Here is a 17331-nt window from a genome sequence, read left to right as displayed (position 1 = left end):
AATATAATCCTATGAAAAAGTATTCTTACTAATATTATAAATGCGTATGTTTGGCTGCATGGATGAATTGATTGGATACTTGTTAAAAGTTATCTTCAGAACGGCTGCATTGATGTCGCTGTTTGGCATAGATGTAGAGCATAGCCTGGAAGAACACATAGGCTACTAATAAAGTTTTTTTTTTTTTTTCAAATTACGGGCGACAACTAGTCAACACTATACAAGAAAAAATCTTACTAATATCATAAACGCGAATGATTAGATGGATGTATGTATGTTTGTTTGAAGATATATAATATATAAAAAAAACGAATGTTAAACAAAGAAAATAGGTATGTCAAAAGGAATATACACACATTGCACAGATGCATTACGTGTCCCATTCAATAATTTGAATGTATTTGTACAAAGATGTAGTGTTGCCGTAGTTTTATAATACAATAGTCTTTTTCTAAAAAACAGCTAATGTATTTTTACACGATAAGAGAAAATAAAGAAAGACAGTTTTACTGCACAGCGTTAAAAAATATACGCGCTCCCCTAATTGGTGCCTACGTCAAGGTATCAACCATTTTATTCTCGTCACAAGACATTTTTATTACCCTAATGGTACCTCAAGCGAGAGACAGAAGGCGAAGGGGAAAATACTTATGTATTTACCAACGTCACGCTAAAATTGCTATACGGGATGAAAATCATTTATTTAGGAAAAAGGGTCCAACACAGTCTTCTTTTATATTAAAAGTGAATGAAGTAGAACGTAGAACTTGACGTAAATTGAAATAAAAATAAAATTAAACTTTCACGCTTCAAACATATAGCAAGTAAATGTAATCAGAAACCTAGGTTTAATAAATATGTTTTGCTAGTCACGAATTTTAGTTTAAATTTTGAAGTAACTTATATAGCTTGAAGATCAAAGATTCCAACTTCGATCACTTTGGAATAAAATCAAGTTGTTACTTTTTAAAAGTAACAGTTTTGCAACTACTTATTATTATAAAATACAGGTGATCGGTTTCAATTTTATTATTTTCCACTAAGGATTTATTTCCCTGCTTTAAACGTAAACTACGTACTTTCGTATACCTACGAGTATATCAACAGTTTCCAACTGTATTGCCCAAGTGACTCGTTATTCTTGCTATGTTCCCATTATCGAGCTTCGTATTAGAATGAATGTTGTCTGAGGAAAGTATACGAGCTCTTAACACTAGTAAAATAGAACAGTGAGCCTAGCACAAATATTTGTGACAATTGTATCGCTGTCGTCAATTATGTCAAAATTTATCATCATCAGTTCGCTCAACTCATATGTCCCCACTGAGAGGTGCGGACTCTACCCTATGTTAGGGATCACTAGGCCACAGTCAACCACCCTGGCCAAGTGTGGACCAGGACTGAGATATGTGCAGCTTGCATCACGATGTTTTCCTTTATTGTAAGAACGTCGGATATATGTACATATTTAAATCGAAAATATTATTCCTACTAATTACAAGTTAAGAGATTAACCCCTGAACCACCGACGCTTTGACAAAATTCGTACGAGATTTTTGGTGTAGTTTACGTCCGATAGGGGCGCACTGCTACACAAATTTTTATAAAAATTTAATCGATGACTGCCTTTATTATCATGACAGTTTCGTTAATGGTCAAAAATTTAATTTATAGCTCGGTGAGATAGAGGCAAAGCTATTTTTTGTAATTAACAGACATCTTAACTAAGAAAGCTTGTAAATATAGAAAACTTTAATTTTATAAATAGGAAGGACAGACATTTCAGATATACGAAGCTGTATCAAAAATTAAACCTTCAAATCATAATTAAATTAGATCAGGGAGATTTAAATAAAACGTAATAGAAAATGTTTCCAAATAAATTAAAAACATACCTTTGAAGCAATTTTATTAATTTTAAAAAATCTCTCGACCCGAAAATGTTATTCCATTTTGGTCTTTTTCTGTTTTTATTAAATTGTTTAACTTAGATATTTAAAGCTAAAGGGGTATCGTCGTTATAAATTTCTAAACACGTTTTCTAGACTTGCATCACTAATGAGTATATTGATTTTACATAAATAATTTGGGCCATAACATGCTGTTAAAAAAATCACAACTTTATCCGATGTTTCAAAACATATACAAAAGAAATGTTTGTCTTTGTATATTTTCCTTTCACCAGGACTTCTTGTCTTTATCAGTTTTCCCTTCTGAGTATAACAGGAATGGTGTCGGTTCGAACACTTTTTCACATTATCGCATACTATTAATAACATTCATGTTCGAAGTATTTTAACTTTGATTATTATTTGTATATTGAAAATTTCAAACCATACAATGGCTTTATTCCTGCTGATAAAAGTACTATTTAATTTAAGCTATTGTAATGTAATTTGCTCATCGTGCCGACAAAGCCGTCGATGCGTCTAACAGATTCGATCACATCCATCCCTATTATCCCCTTCCCATCTTGTGCGTATCCGTTCTCAATTGATGGAAATTGTAATTCTAAATGATTATATCAATATACTGAAGTTTCACAAGTGAATAAGGTAAAGTAACACTGAATAACGATTGTCCCAATTTTAACTTTTGCCTAAAACCACATGACAATAATAAAAAACATATTTCAATAAATAAAAAAGATTTATCTTTCTTTATCTTGTTCATACACATTTTATCTTTTAGAAGTTGAGTTATTAAAACTGATCAACTTTTAATAGAGACGAAGCTCGAGTTGAAGACACGACTTCTTCATTTCATTACCGTAAGAAGTTGAAATAAACTTAGGCTTAAATAGAAATTTCTGGTTCGCCAACTTTGCTTTTACTTCTAGCACCAAAAGTAAATTCTTTGTCGACAAATGTCGATCCATTTAAAGTTCTGTAATTGATTGATTATCGACATTCTGAAGTTAGACTTTTACTGACTTAAGACTGAAGAAGTTTTAGCAACCATAATTGAGTCATCGCAGGTTGTATGTACAGAAGTTAGGTAGAGTTTAACTGAGAAAATTAATGATACATAGGCTCTTTATTACTACAAATGTGTATGTAACAATTTAGATGTAACCCATCTTTATAAAGTCAATTTCTCTTTGTTCCTACTACTAATGGAATAAGTTAGTTCTGTTTTTAGCTTTGCTATCTAGTAAAATTCTAATTTATCTTTCCATTAATCTTAACTCAACGTCAGGGATGTCTGAATTTGAACTGAATTTGACAACTTAATTAGCGATCATAGTATCAAGAGATCAGAACCAATTAATATACCTAATAATTACACTTTGGTTTCTAAATTCGATAAAGATTATTATCAGGACATCTGAATAGTAATAAAAACAACTGTTGCTGGTATTATTATCACAATAAACTAAATTAATATAATTTTTTTGGTACATAATATTAGGATTACAAATAGTATAACAGACCTTACAATTGCGATTTCAAAAATATTCAAATCTTTTCATTGGATGAAATTGAATAAATATATTTCTACTTAAAGTAAACTTATCAAGTTATGTCTCCTTAATACGAAGTTCGAATGCAAACCATTCAAACATTTTCCCAATACAAATCCACGAAGCTGAAGAAAATTAGTTTCTTGCAAAGTTTGCCAAAGTGGACTTTTCCAATGAAATACAAATCTTCCCTTCGCGATTACAAAATTTTGTTTACACTCGATGTTGGTCAATCATAAATATAAATGTGCTGAATTTAAATTACTTGGTAAAATAAATTTTGGAATTTAAAATATTGTTTCAAATGTTTTCATTAAAATATTGTTTAAATATGGAATATGTTTACTGAAACCATATTTTTAATCAGTAATTCTGATGAAAAATATTATTATTATTCATTTGTTTTTGTGCAAGTATTCCGACAATGGAAAATAACAGTTATTACGTGAATTTCAATCACATCATTTTAATATCCCAACCTTTTCAAATATTAAATTATGTCTGCATAATGACATGAATGGTAAGGTTGTCGTCTCCTGTGCCTTGCATTAATGATGAGGTCAAGGCCTGAATTTGAGAGCAGTCGCACTGCGACTTCATTTAATAACGAAACCCCATGTTTTATTAACAAATGCATGGGAAAAAACGGTCATGTTATACTCTTGACGGACAATTAATGGAGGTAATTTTGTTTTACTTCATCACGTAATAGCTAAAGCCACGCGAACGACATAAATGTGTAAATAAATTTGTATTATTTACTTTTATGTACAGAGAGTAAAGTATCACTAGATCAAGATCCTAAAAAATATGATACTATTTTGTATCAGCCAATACACTCTTCCCCGAAATATGCATTTTGTACTACATATTTTAAATTGAACCTTAAATAATTTCATTGAAACAAATATCTATAACAAATTGTTAGAAGGAACATCGTTGCTCCTAACGCTTTAGAATGGTACACATACTCTTAATATTTAATATTTTACTAATTATATTTAAATGAAAAAATCTTCCTCTTAAAATACGTTTTTATATGTGTAAATATTTACACACTCTTGTTACGCTATTAATATTTGTTTTGATAAATAAAAATCAAATTGCACTCATCTTCCTTGTACTGAAATAGCGTCTTGTTGACACATTTGAAGTACGACTCAAATATAATATAATTATTTCATGTCATTGCTTTGGTGTGAATTATCACACGACTAACTACAATAGTTGGCGTACTTCCAACTCGTAACTATACAAACTAATTTCTACTCTTTTCGAAATGGCGAAAAATTTTATGATCTCACCTATTTTATTGTCTTTTATGTTAATGTTAAATATGTGTTAAGTCTGTAACTGTGCATTATTTGATTTTCAGTTATGTTTCATAATTTACAAAGCATCAAAAATACAGTTTTGTTTGGTTCATACAATCTCTAAGCATATTAAAAACCGAATAAATATTTCTAGCATTAACAACAAGTAAACAAACATGATAATATTTGCATGTAACAAAATTCGCTTAACACAGGTGGGCGACATTTAGCTCCTGACAGTACGAAACAAAACAACTTCGCGTCACTAAATTATTACTGGAAATTGATGCTCGTTGTTGTCGCCTTTTTACCTCTTGTATTAAACATGTATTTGCGGCATACATTTTCGAGCATTCGCATTGCGGGTCTTCTGTTTATATTAAATCAAACAAGAAGTATAAAAAGCGCCTCAGAGACTTTGTAAACCATGAACCTTTAATTTATTTATATTTAGTTAGATTGAATCTGTTTAAATGAACCAAAAATCCACAGTTAAAATGTTATATTTTTCAGAAGCATTTATAGATTGTTACATTGTGTACAAAAACAATAAATGGGAAAGTTTTTAAAAGGAAACTTTTTAAACATCGCTCAGAAGTCGAAACATTTCATGTAAACTTTTCAACCCGTGGTAGTCACCTTGTGCTAACCGACTGCCAGCCTTGTATTTATCATAAAAAGGGACGAAATTAGCTTTTAAATACATAAGTATTTAAGACAATGGTGTGATACAAAACCTGAAGAAATTTGTAATCAAAATATAAATTTAAATGTTTTCATCTAAGCAAACAGGAGCATAATAAAAACCAGTCTAATCAGATTTTTCTGTGAATTTTGTTTCATATTATTGACATATTACAGTAGATCACAAAAATAACTTTGCTTTCAGCGACCTACTGTCTTCTGACTACAGTTGTCAGTGGATCTAAATGTTTTTAGACAGCATTTGAATTACATCCAAAGCTATTAAGACTCGTTTCCATTAGCCGTTAACACATGTGTCTGCGTATATTTCTAAATAATACTTCTATTTTCGTCGTAATTATGTTTGAATTCAATTTGTCAGTATAGGAAACACGCTACGACATGCCAAACTATTTGTGTTAGTATGCTATAGACGAAAAACGGTTTTTCCGCTTTGGTCGTATGTCTTTTGTTAATTGTTATCAATATTCTATTGATCGCAGTAAAAATATTTTAATTTTAAGCCATTAAATATTTTTTAAGAAACACTTTATTAACTAATAATATTGTAATACTTTTAACAATTCATTGATATTTAAAATTTCAAAAACAAAGGAAAGTTTTATGTTCACAATTTTTTTTATAATTACTTACAAATTTTAATCTATAAGTAAAAAATGGAAAAGGAAAACTTTTCAAATGAAGCACAGAACGGACAAAATCATCTCATCTCCAGAGATATCGGAAGAAAGGTAATATTTAGAATTATTTACATTGCTTATATCTCAGATATTTCTTTTGAGAATAGAATATTGCAAGTCAAGAAAAAACTTCGTATTTTTTCATATTTTGAGTATTATAATTAATGCAAAGCAATAACAAAATATATGTTTTCGTATCTAATTGAAAGAAAACCATGTTACGTTAACATATAAAGTTAGAACATATTTGGAACATCATGAAATAAATTCCACGTGGTGGGCAATTCCCCATTCCACGGCCCGGCCATCGCCAAGAATAATAAAAGCTCGAAATGAGAATTTAGTTCGCGTCTAATTGACGATAACCATTTCTTTACTTCATATAATTACTTTCGAATGTTCGCATAGAATGCAATTACACAGATAAAAACAAAAATATTTATATATTAACATCAAATATAAATCAGTCCTATGAATAAATTATAGTTAGCAATTGGCTTAGTTATTACTTCAAAATTAATGAGGTAATTGTGTTTGGTTCCATATTAAAGAAAAGTAATTTAAAATTGTTTCTGTCAACACCTATTATGATAATAGAATCTTAAAATCAGGAGATTATAGAAATTAGTGGTCAATAAAAACCTGATAAATCACGAATTACTAATAAAATGTATACATTTGTAACTTCTATTTATTCTTGTACGGTTTTTAGTCGCGAAAGTTTAAATAGAATTTATGTTTAAGGAAACAAACTTACACCACACAAAGGGTCGTAAACAATTTAAACAATAACAAATTAATTTAGAAACCCTTTGATTTTATAATTTAAATGTACACCGATATTACAACAATGTAAATGCTTAGTTCATCCTTAATTAACGCTGACAATGGAACCCTCATAATGCTTGCCTTTGTGAGTCTTATCAAATACTGACACTTCTAACCCTAAGTCAATATAACCTGAGGGATAAATATTATCTCTGTTTGTGTTGTGGATTTTTTTTTATATTATAAGGTGGCCAAGGGAGAAGTGGCCAACTCAATTCGCCGAATCCGCAGTTGCAGATGCGATGGCTACTTTTAACCTAAGGAGGAATACATGCACTGAAAGTGGATATTACATACCCTTCATATCCGTCTCCTCTCCAAAATTCACTTCCCCTTTCCATCCTTTGCCTGAAAGAAACGACTTTTTCCCTGTAATAAAAATAAGGGGATGAGGGGTGGAGGGAGGAGGGAATTGCTTCGCGCCTATCTTTTGCGTAATTGTTTTATTTCACCGATCGAACAGGCCGCATTCTTGCAACGAATGTTGATGTTGCTGTCTCTAGCACTGAATTGCAGCTTAAGTAGTCCTTTATTGTGGATGTCTCATACTAAAATTACATTTAGGGACAATCTCGGTGGTCACTTAGGGATCCTTAGTGCGAAAGTGTGGAAACTTGTGGAAACTTGTTATTTACGTAAGCATGTGACATTTTATAGTGGGTTTTGCCACGCTACTGAAATTACCTGTGAATTCGTAATTAAAATATCATTCGTGCCATAACAAAATACTTAAATGCTTTAAAGGGAATTAACCTTAATGACTTCTTTTACTCGTATTGACCTACTTTGTGAACATGCAACCGTTAACCTGTACAAATATTGGAATCTTCAGTACAAAAAAAAACAATCTCGTAATTTAAAAATGAATATGCAAAGAGATAAAAATATTTAGAGTTTATTTTATGACGATGATAAAAGTATTTTTTACCAATTTAAGTACAATTAGAAAGGTAAATTTATACAAATTGAACTGAATCAATGATATCGTAGATGTTAACAACAATATTTGTTTTATGGTTCAATCGTCTAGTTTATTTTTTTATTTAATAGTAAATTGTAAAATTATTCTTGTAAAAATATGAATATGCTTTCTTAATATTTGTCTTTGATTTACATTATTGAATGTTAAAATAAATTGGATGAAAAAATTCCAGCATTATTCTAGACGTAACATGTACGTTGAAAATTAAAAATATCACCATCGCAAAAGGATCAACCAGAAAAGCTTAATTATCGAGATTTTTTTGTGAACAGATTCATCTGCAATGCAATTTATTTCACCCTTTTAGTCGCGACCCAAATCTGTGGACTGTCGGATCCAATCAGCGTAATGTCTTATGATGTTTTTTTCTAAACTTAGTAGCTCTTTCCTTGTTATATTACTAATATTTATTATAAATGCGAATGTTTAGATGGAAGGATGGATTTTTATTTGAAGGTATCTCCAGAACGGCTGCATGAACGTCGATGAAATTTCGTATAGAGATAAAGCATAGTCTGGAAGAACTCATAGGCCTATCTTTGATCAAGGAAACAGTTATGCATATACATTGATATACATATTTAATCAACGCAACTCCGCAACGATTCAACACAACTTATTGAAATTTGGTACAGACAAAGAACATAGACTCGAGTAACACATGAGATACTTTTCACTTTTTTATGCGCAGACGAAGTCGCCGGCGAAAGCTATTTAGTTTATAAATAATAATTTAAGTCTCGTCTACATTCCGGAAACTTTTTCGTAATCCGGTCAAATTTAGAAACGAAAAAATCATTGGAATGCTAACGAAACCTGCTAAATTAATTTACTTTTGAAAAACAAGATAAAATAGTCTGAAATAAGTTTACAAAAGCAAACTACAAAACGTAGGTAACAATTGGAAACTTTTCTATAAACTTTAACCCTTGGGAGTGATTACATCGTGCCAAACTCTCATCGGACTTACTTCTTATAATGGCGCGACATCGCAATAATTTTCATACTTAAAATTAAAGTTCCAGTAACAAAGTTAAGGATACTTTTAGAAGCATTAAAACTTACTGAATTTAATGTATTTTTGGTCATTAATATCAGGAGATTTTTATATTTAATATAAGATATAAAAAAAAATAGAGAACGCAAAGGAAAAATTCAACAAGAATCAGTTGCATTATTTTGGTAAACAAGATAATATGAATGTCCCGAAATTTATTCTCATTTTTAATTAAAAATAAAATTACTAAGGAGCTTTCCAATCATAATTCTATTTTCTTGTCTGCTTATTATTTAAAACGCTGGTACGTAATCGACTTACTTCGTGTCCGTGAGCAAAAGCTTATTATTTTTGACAAAGTAGAAAGAAAAATTACAATATTTTGTCATAAGATACAAAGTTAAGACAGCCACTTACTCTTTTTACCTTTAAAAAGAAAATATAAGAATGTTTATTGTTTCTTTGAAAAGGTAAGGAAACGATTTCTAAGCTACGCTTGGCATTTAAATGATAGACTTCCCAGAAAATAAAATAGTAGTCTCTTTTAGAGTTTAATCATTATATTAGTACATTAATACTATTTTAATAAATTATTTGTTTTGAAAAGTCGAATTTCAAATAAAACAGGTTAATAAAATTTATTTTTGCCCTTAAAGTTTTCATCTATTTTAGTACAAAAGTTTTGGGAGTTAACGTCTTCGGACTTTTCCATATAGTTGTTCTTACTCCCTTGCGGGTTGCTTCAAGTCCAAGTTTCGTAGTTTATTGATATATTGTTTTATGACCTCTTTTTTTGGATCCAATGAAAGAACTTAAGATATGTAGATATACTTTATTTTTATTATTTTCTAATCGAATTTGTTAAATTCACTCAATGTCTTTTTCGAAGTCCCGAGCATTTTCGAATATAAGTATTTTTATTATGTTCCATATACCGTGAATAATTCGCAAATTTGAAATTAGGTTAAAATTAATTCATGCGCAAACAACACACGCAACGGTCTGAAAAACGTCAAGCACATTACGTCGTAACATATTTCGAAACAAATTTAATAAAGAACATTTAACATATAAAAGATCCTTAATATTTAAAAACATTTAAAACTGAAAGAAAATGTATCATATATTTTTGGATTTTTAATACAAAATATTGTTATTAACCTTATATACAGAAATAAAAGAATTGACAAAATTCTAGAGGTTTTAAATGCAAATGTACACATTTAGAGGAAATAGCAAGACGATTAAGTTAAAAAGCGAAAATCCTTATCATGCATTTAACTTGAATGTAGTTCTTTAGATGCGGTAAAGCCACTCAGGTCGTATCCGGGGACGGTAAATACCTAGTTTCAATGCATTTTGTAGCGTAAATGTCTTACTTTTCTACAGAGTATAAAAATTGAGAATATAGTTACTGAAGTCAAATTCCGACATATAATACTGACAGAATTTCAGTGAAGATAAAGAGGTGTGTTAGGATCACGACAAATAGAACCGAAATTTCTTCATACGTCTACAGGCTTCATATTATGTTTATTGAATGCTAGCTGCCGCCTGCGTCTCTCTCTGCGCGGCATTGAAAAAAACTTAATAAGTAGCCTATGTGTACTTCCAAACTATGTTCTACATTTGTGTCAATTTTCACCAAGATCTGTTGTGCCGTTCCGGAGATACATTCAAACAAACATCTATCCATCCATCCATCTAAACATTCGCATTTATAATGTTAGTAAGATATAAAAACACTTCCACATTATTATTTGTCGTTGTTTTGATACAAAAATAAATAACAAAAGGCAGTTTTTCCCCAAAACCCATAATTACTTAACGACACAATTCGCTCAAATTAATGACCAAATATGTCATAACAACTGACACCTGTCCACTTTATACATTACCTTACTTATTTTAATTATAACCCTAATGTTGAACGTTTTAGTGCACGTCAATATAATGTCGTCGTTTCAAATTATTTTTAGTAACGTAAAAAAAATATCCAACATATTAGCAGAAGCAATAATTGGGGAAAAAATTGTGATTGTTATTTATCGCATATTATATAATCAAAACCGATTTTTTATATCTTTACTTACTCCGCTGGCGCATCGACTCAAAATGAGTTTTATCCTCCGACACAAGAGATCGCTAAAGCCGCCTGCCCAGCGACGTTCCCTGTCCGTCCATCGCTTGTAGCTCCCGCAGGTCCAGCTCTACGGCGTCTCGCCAGCGATATCTCGGCCGGCCAACGTGTCGACAGCTAATCGGGCTAATTTTGATTTCTAAAAGCAGAGCACAAAACTATTAAAACTGGTAAACGAGTAAGCGGCCACTTCAATTGCCTACCTTAAATTCTAGCTACATCGAGTTGATTTTATATAAATAGAAAGAAACCTGTCAACAAAAAGTTGATTCGTGTATCGTTGAAAAAGTTTCTATAAAACGAATTGAAGCAATCGAAGTTTCGCTCGAAGTGCTTGAAGGAGGCCTCACTCGGAAATGGGCCGGGAAACGCAATCTCACGCTTTTTAAGTCTCCCAGCCTCTTTTTGCCCGCATTAAATTGCTGCACGGTGTAGTATTGACAGAATTCAATGCTTGTTTATACCATTATTTATAAATAACTTTAATATATTCTTACATAAAATTATAGTAATTTATGTTACAAGTTACTTGTAACATTAATTTAATTCATTAAGTTATTTATGTAAATAAGCTTATGTTTGTTTTTCTTGTAGTTATTACTTATTTTAACAATAGTCTGCACTAACATCTTTTGCACGAATGGGCCGGCTGATCGGCGATCGACCATACAGAAGACAGGCGTGAAAGGAGAACAATTCCGCTTTTCGTCTGATGCCGATGCTTGCCAGGAGCCTCATGTTATTTCGCTTCCCTTCCCACCCTTTACTTATAAGGTAGGGAAGGGGGAGGGGGAGAAAATTTGACAAAGGAGAGGGATATAGGAGGATAGGAATATCCCCTCTGTGCGTCCCCTTCTCTGTCGTTCTGCAAATGCAAATAGAGTATTTATCGTAACCTGATCTTTGGTTAAGTAACTCGTAAGATACACATGTACAAGCATTAACTTTTATTGATATAGTCATAATCATAAGTAAAAAAAATATTTCAAATATGTTTTAATAGCAAAATGAAATATGAATGTCGTAAAGCGGCAGTTGGCGTATTTTGTATCGATTATTTTTTAACGGCGCACGCTTACCTTACCGAGCGTGACATGGTAATCGCGGATGGAGTTCAACGTCCGGATGGTTGATATTAATTTATTTATAAGTAATTTATCATTGTTAAACAAACACGACGATTGTATTCATTCGCAGTTTGAAATTACTTACTTTAATTAAATCATCTACATTTGTTTCTGTTTGTATGAAGGTTGTGTTTCATTCGTTCCTGGGTTTCGTTCTATGGCATTTATTATTAATTATAGCTTTGTACAAGCGTCAAAATCGCCATCCATTAAACGCCGCAATCGATTCTATTTAGTAAGCTTTACACTACCTTAATACCTTAACGTTTCTGTATAAAGACATATGACAAATACATTTTAGAATTATGAAATAAATTGTAAAGCTGTTTTGTCAAAGATAATGAGAGGAATGACGATATTTTTTACAAGGATTTTCGTCTCAGAAACCAACGATAACTCTTACTACCATAGACAAGAAGAAGACAAAATTAGTTAAGTTCGGAAACGTAATATGATGTGAATTTATAATGAAGGACGTTCTACCTACAGGCAACTCGTTAAGGCTTGTCATCTCACAAAATTACATATGGCGCGAGTTTCTTACTAACAAGATTTCAATTATAAGTTACGTAAAATATGACATTATTTTTGACGTTCCTAATTGTTAATCGCCATTTTGTTTGCACCACGTAATATATTTAAGTACTTCGATTTATGTGTAATAGATTCGTAATGGTTAAACATTATTGGAACGAAGTTCCTTATCGCGCGTTGTGAAAGGGGGCTAGACGGAAAAAAATCTTACGAAAAGTTGTCACGACACTTTTTGCTATAGACGAATGAGCGCTACTTCACCATGGCAACGACGTGACAATATATAACGAAAATTCATAGAAATAAAATGTACTTCTTGTGAAGACTTAAGATTTTTATTCATAGAATAAACATTGGTTCCTTCACTAATTAATAGAAAGGAACTTCGTTCCATCCGGGTATCCCAACACACCTCTCAAGTTTTTTTTTTCATTTCAAATATTTCCAAACATATTAAAAGAAGCCTATATGACATTTCAAAATTTTATGTACATATTCGTTCATGCGTTGACAGTGCTTTTTGTTACTAAACATATCAAAGTACTATTAATTTATGTTGATATAAAAAGGCAAAAAAAAATCATGGAAGAAAAATAACATTTTATATTTATAATCTTATGAAAGCTGCTGGAAACTTAATTATCAGACAACAGAGTTAGTTAATCAAAAGATTGTATTTTACAAGCTAACAAAGAAAACGCAAGGTAGAGGGACGACGGCTAATTGCATCATGGATCTTGTTATAATATTAAATAAAGAAAGCATACAATTATAAAAAAAACAGTGCAAGAACGTTTATTTAAAAGACTTTCTAAATTCCCTTACTATCAGAGCTGGGCATTAACTCGTTAATCCGTTAATCGTTAATTAACGAAGTTAACATTTTCCTTAACGGATTAACTTTTAAGTTAAATTCAAAAAGTGTTAACGCTCTTGTTAACTTCCGTTAAATTTCACTTCCGTTAATTTAGTCCGTTAATTGTAACAATAGACACTTATTGACGTGTTGTCATTTTATTTAAATTATGCATCAGGCTACATTCGTAAGTTCGGCTATGTTCGGGGACCGTCGGCGAGTCGAATGGTGACCGAGAACGAGAGAGAACGAGAACGAGCGAGTGCGAGTGTATGTAGGTTATACAATACACCGAGCGGCCGGGAAAGACTTGATCAAAAGAGTACCGCAGAATCCTTGTTAGAAAATAGTGACGATTTAACCAAACTTACCTCTATCAAATATTGCGAAGTTTAGGCGCTAGACACCTTCAAAGTTTATTAATTATTTCACATTTACACAAATATCTCGAAAAGTCTATATTACATTTTATTCACATTAAAACTAGTTTTCATTTATTTAACGTCACTTTTTTTTAGAACATGATTTTGTTATAAAATCAACATAAGGTACGAAAGTACTTTATTCTAAATACAATAATTATACACTTTGTCTTATACGTGAAACGCAAAAATCTAGTAAAAAAGATAAACACTGCGTTGAATTGCAATCAAAATAATCAAGTGTGCATAACTCTTCAACGTCGTAACTAAATTACAACTAAACTTTGTTGGCGACGAAAATGTTTATTTTAATATTGAAGTTTAAAGACGGCAAAAAATATAAAAAAAAATCGTTTATGGTTCATTTGAAAAAGCGTACAAAAAGGATTTTTTTGTCATTGCGTAGATAAGAAACAAACAATGAAAAATAAATTTAAAAATACGAAAGACGAAATGTGCACGCAATAAACATTCCTCAAAAACAAAAGGGATTTAGGTGTTTATTACCGTCGTTTGTTTTTTTGGGGCTTCTTCATGGTCAACGAAAAATAATTTTGCATTTTTAAAATATGAACAAAGGATCAAATGGACAGCCCGCACAGAGAATGCGATAACGAACTCGATGGATTTATGGCCCCAACCCTTCTAATGGTCGGGGATGCACGTGCGCTGCACAAAGACAATAGCGAAGATAATTTGTTTGTTTACAAAAAAAAAAGTATACGATAAAACGAGAAAGAATGAGGAAAAAGATAAAATAATTATGTTAGTGAAATAATGTTAAATTGTGTTATACTAAAATTAATATATGAAATGAGCCGCTTATTTTGAAAGTGGCCTAACTCCATTTATCTTCAAATCGAGATATTGAAAGTTTTGCGTTTCAATGAATTTAAAAATATACGTATAAGATACTAAGGAGTCATACTGCTTAAGCGTATCTAAGGATGTTAAATTTAAAGTTCCTGTTAAAATAGTTGCATTTATTAAGTAAATAACGTGCGTTTTCTTATCAAGAATGGAGTTGGGCCACTTTCAAAATTAACAGCCAGATTCATTATAAAATTTGAAGGTGCCCAAGTCCATTCAACATAATTTAAGATGTTTCAAATTAAAAAAAATAATACGGAATTTGTTTAGCATAATATGTTGAAAACACTTCGGAAACATAATTTATGCGATTCAAAACATTTTTTAATTACAGAACATAAACAATTACAAACATAAAATTACAAAACAATTTACTAGACTACCCCGACGTGGTAATAAATTCAGAACTTTAAAATTTTCATTTTCATTCATGGATGTCTTATAAAAAAATTTGTATGGTTCATTTCTGACAAAACGCATCCAACATATTCTTTGATTTCTTTCTTAACCAGTTTACTGATTCTCCATCAGAATTTTTTACTCTTTTAAAAATAGCGTCTTCTAATAATTTTGTCGATACAAAATCTTCCTGTCTCATTTCATTTAGAATAAAATTATTACCCTTCCGACACTTTTTAATAATCTTGTAATAATTTTGGGGAACGTACAGTAAATTATTTTTTTTAATGCCGTTTCTACCACGGCTAAATCTCTATCATTTGGTAAAAACGAATGTTAATATCATTAAAAATTTATGATCTATAATTTCTATATTATTATCCAAAGCTTCGACAATTTTCAACCACATTAAAGCTACTTTAATGTTTCTATTTTGCTCGGTGCACATGTCACTTGTAAGCTATGATGTGTTTTTCACTTCTTAATTTTTTAATATGTTTTAAGATGCATGAAACAATAACTTGATGTAACTATAAATGGAGTTGGGCCACTTTCAAACTACACGGATCAGTTATTTAATTAATTCGGAAAACTTATGTGTAAAAAATTTATCGTTTTTTCTCTGATAATCTGAAGTGTTTCACTGATAAATAACATGAAGTTGTACATGTAACCATGGTAATCGGCAAAAAAATGAAAAACAGAGTTAGGTCACTTTCAAAATAAACGGCTCAAATGTCGGCACAAGTGACCTTTACAATAACATAAAAACAATCTCAAACAAAATGCACTGAAAAGTAACAAAATAATGTCATGAAAACCCTCTAAACTCTAAAGAAAGTTCTCTTCTTTCTTGTAACATATCTATATTGTATAATTATTGTTATTTCGCAGTCGGTGTCGGCCGAAGTAAATAGGTGACATTTTATATTTGAGATGTATTAAACATACTTACGTTTTTGTCCCTTCTTACTGCATTTTGTTTGAGATTTGAGATTGATATTCTTTTGAATATTACCATAATACGAGTATGTCTCACTGTTTAATAGAAAACTTGTGTTGTCTAAATTTAGTTAGCTCTCTAATTCCGTGAAGATGGATGGTCGATAAAAAAATGACTGAAAAGGTCAATTGTCCATCATTGTCAGTGAAGTATATAAGTGTGTGTAACTAGTGCATGCTATGTCATTAATATCGTACAGGCAGTAGTACATCACCCCAATCGTCAAAATTTTATTTGAGTATATTATATAACTAAACTATAGATAGGATTAGCGCTCGCCCGAGATTTCGTAAGCGCAGTAAAAAAATAGCCTAAGTTCTATTGAAAGTCTCGACAAAATTAGTCCATATGATTCGGAGATTATTCGTATGGCCATTTCCCGCTTGCGCCCTATACTAGTAATATAAACCAAAATTAACTTTAACTGTTAACTTTAACTTGCGTTAAATTTTCTTAAATTAAACGCTTTAACGATTAACGAAGTTAAATTTTTATTTAACGAATTAACGATTAACGAAGTTAACTTTTTGATTAACTGTGCCCACCTATGCTTACTATTTATATAATGAAACTTATTTCACTTAGGTGATAAATAGTTAGTTCATAAATCAGACCCTAAATAACATTTTTATAGAGTAGTATAAGTATATAGTATTTTTATTTTTGTAGGTTGTTCTTTTTCTTTAATCTGCCTTTCTTTTAATTTTGACTGATTGAAATCTGTGATTTTATACATATTCTAAGTCCCCTCGCACACAAGACAACGTAAATCTTTGAAATAAAGTGGTTTTTTTTCTGGTCAAGCTACAAGCTGAGTGATACCAATTTTTTTTATATTCTCCAACATTATATACCTTTATAATTATATAAATCTATATAATAATTGATGATAAGAATATGTAGTAAATAAAATTGTGACGTAACCCATTATTGAAATCATACATTCGCGGTAGCAATTTGCCCAAAATGATTGATCACAGAATGTATGACGGATCGCGATATTATGCTCTCA

At 30.9% G+C, this 17331-nt stretch overlaps 1 protein-coding gene across 6 annotated transcripts in view; it reads left to right on the top strand.

The window, feature by feature from the left end:
- LOC106714961 overlaps nucleotides 1–17331 on the top strand; it is a 167364-nt gene that overhangs the window by 91315 nt on the left and 58718 nt on the right. The window lies entirely within an intron of this gene.

The sequence above is a fragment of the Papilio machaon genome, chromosome 6, assembly GCF_912999745.1.
Source record: "Papilio machaon chromosome 6, ilPapMach1.1, whole genome shotgun sequence".
Lineage (NCBI taxonomy): Eukaryota > Metazoa > Arthropoda > Insecta > Lepidoptera > Papilionidae > Papilio > Papilio machaon.
Note: the sequence above shows the minus strand (reverse complement) of the source record. Positions and strands in the feature narration are given on the sequence as shown.